The sequence below is a fragment of the Clinocottus analis genome, unplaced genomic scaffold, assembly GCF_023055335.1.
Source record: "Clinocottus analis isolate CAN_PGR_092001 unplaced genomic scaffold, fCliAna1.0.p SCAF_19, whole genome shotgun sequence".
Classification (NCBI taxonomy): Eukaryota; Metazoa; Chordata; class Actinopteri; order Perciformes; family Cottidae; genus Clinocottus; species Clinocottus analis.
This window is the reverse complement of record NW_027175920.1, coordinates 902,270-905,000: the sequence shown is the minus strand read 5'-3', so window position 1 is coordinate 905,000 and position 2,731 is coordinate 902,270.

The window sequence follows — 2,731 nt, the reverse complement described above, 5'->3', positions numbered from 1 at the left end:
GACATTTACATTTGATGCTTTTTAAATTGCAAAGACTAGGAGAGGAGAACGAGAGGCGGGTGGAGAGCTTGAGAATGAAGCTGCACATTGTGCAACACGCACATAAAAGCTTTTTTCCTCTGTGTGTGTGTGTGTGTGTTTGTGTGTGCGTCACCAAACAGGAAGTTGCTACTTGATTGCGTGTCGATAATGAAGCCTCCTCCGTAGAACAAAAGCAGATAAATAAGTTCCATCCGCTCCAAAACAAAATGGAGGACGCATCGCTGAGAACCGGCGCATGCTAACGACTCGACTCTGCGTTTGATTGTGTTGGTTTTCGGGTCGTTGAAAGTGGCGTGCGTTGCGTGCGTTGCGTGCCAGGCGACGCCACACAGGGTTGTGTGCTCGTGTGCAAACGTCATCTGTTTCAGTTGTTGTGAAGGATAACTGATTACATCTCGTAGTCAATACCAGACCCCCCCATACTGAATACTTTGCACATCTTCCAGTCAGATCCAGAGCATGCTGAAGGCACTACATCTCCCAGCATGCAGCAGTGACTCAGCAGACGTTACAACACACCTTTCTGGTGGCATATCACACATTTACATAGTGTTTTGCACATATCACCTGCTATTTTTATTTTTTAAAAACATATATAAATAAATTATAAATTATGTTATTATTTTTAATTTTAAAAAAGCATGGTTATTTAATTTTTTTAAATTGGGGGATTATTGACTAACTAAAAAAATTGTATAAAGCATCATATTATATGGTTATAATATATATTTATTTATTTTTGTTTATTTTGTCCAAAAAAAACGTTTTTTCTTAAAATAAATATAATTTATGATTATTACCAAATTAAAAAAATTAATAGAATAATCATAAATGATTATAATAATTTAATATATCAATATAATATATTCAATTAAATATTTTATGATTATCAATCAAATAAAACATTATTAATATTGAAGTAATGAGTGTAAAATAAATAAAAAAGCATCTATCCGCCGCCTCAACTTCACTTTTAGCCGCGTTTTCCAAAACTCGCTCTCCTTCCCGCGCGTTGGCAATCGGACGCCGAGAATCGTCCAAATGAGCGTTGCTGCTCCAGACATCGGGCCGGAGAGAAGACGTCTGAGGTAATGAGAGCACGGACGGGCAGATGGATAATAGCCCCTTCTTTATAAATATATTCCCTCGACATGGAAAAATCGGCGCGGGGCATCTGGGACCTCGGGAGCCGTGATTTACCGCACAATCACCACACCGCTCGCCGCCATTAGGGGAGCCACGAAATTCTAATTTGGTCAAAGGGGACTATTTGCGCGGGTTCAAATCTGTCCCCAGTGGCTCGATTTCTTAATTTGGTATTCGTCATTTTGTATTTTTGTGTTGTACACGCACACAATACATTCGGTGGGAGGGAAAGAAAAGGGAAAATAAATTAGTACCCCGGCAATCCGGCGAAAACAGACTTTTCTCCCGTGCTTTTAATTTGTCATGTGTCATTGCGGTTGTGTGTTTAATTTGCATGCGATTGCTTAATTGTTTGTTGGTGCGCCATGTGTGCCATCGTGTGTATACGCGACTCCTACCGGTAATGGTGCCCGCCTCCCTCTGAAGCGGCGCATTACCCTTGGAACCGAACGTGTGGTATAAATAAACTTCTGCTCTAATGGGAGGGTTGTAAATCATTGTCAGGCTGTAAAAGCATTTCACAAACACGCTGAAATCAGGCCGACGCGCCGAACGCACACAAGCGCGCACATGGAATGCTTTAAAACCTTTAATACCCCGCGGCAATTTACATTTAACATTTAAAAAAATGTCAAATGAAAGCACATGCGAGCGTGGACCGGGCGCTTCCGTGTCCGTCGTTGTCTTTCGGTGCGGTTGCGCTTGACGCCGCAGTGTGTGTGTGTGTGTGTGTGTTGGAAGACGTTTTGCTTCCATTTGGACAGCAGGATTTACACATCGGATCAAAACACGGTGAAAACAGGAACGGTGTGTGATGAACTGGATTGTAACCGCTTTGCTTCCAGCCCTTTTGTTTTGTCAGCTCGCCGTGGAGGAATTCCTCCCCGCCTCCTCTCTCGCATTCCTCCACAGCGGTGTGCATCATTAGTTTAGATTACACTTAGAGTATAAATGCCGTATTAGTTCATGAGCATTCTCCGACGCACACGGTTAAATCTTGTGAATCACACTGATGGACCACGGCGACGTGGGCCGCAAATTATTCACCGTCTTGTGAGGAAAGAAAGAGAAAGAGAGTAATTACTGCTGAGTCATCACGTCGTGTCAAATTATGGATGTGAGAACAGGATTCAAAAACGTCTGCTTAAGTGCGATTCATTATATCTCAGGATGCCGATACATGCTTTATCCATTAAGGAGTCAAAGCGTTTGGCTGCTAGCGTTCATTCATTGAGACAATTTGCGTTCTTGGCCCGTGTAATTCAGAATCCTTTCTTGTTGCGGGACGACATCTTTTTGTCTGTGCCTGGATTTATTACTCTGTTGCGGTGAGGGTTAAAATGACCTTCATGGTGCACCACAACCACGTGGACTTTGTCGCTCTTTAATAACTTCACTGACGCGCTCCTTTGTCATGATTACTAAGATGACCGATGTTGCTGTTCTTCTCCTCCTTCTTTTCCTTCTTTAGCCAAAACTGAACAGGATTTCTTTTCTTTTTTTGTATAGCCCATCTGCTAATCGTTCTGTCCTCCAAATGGGA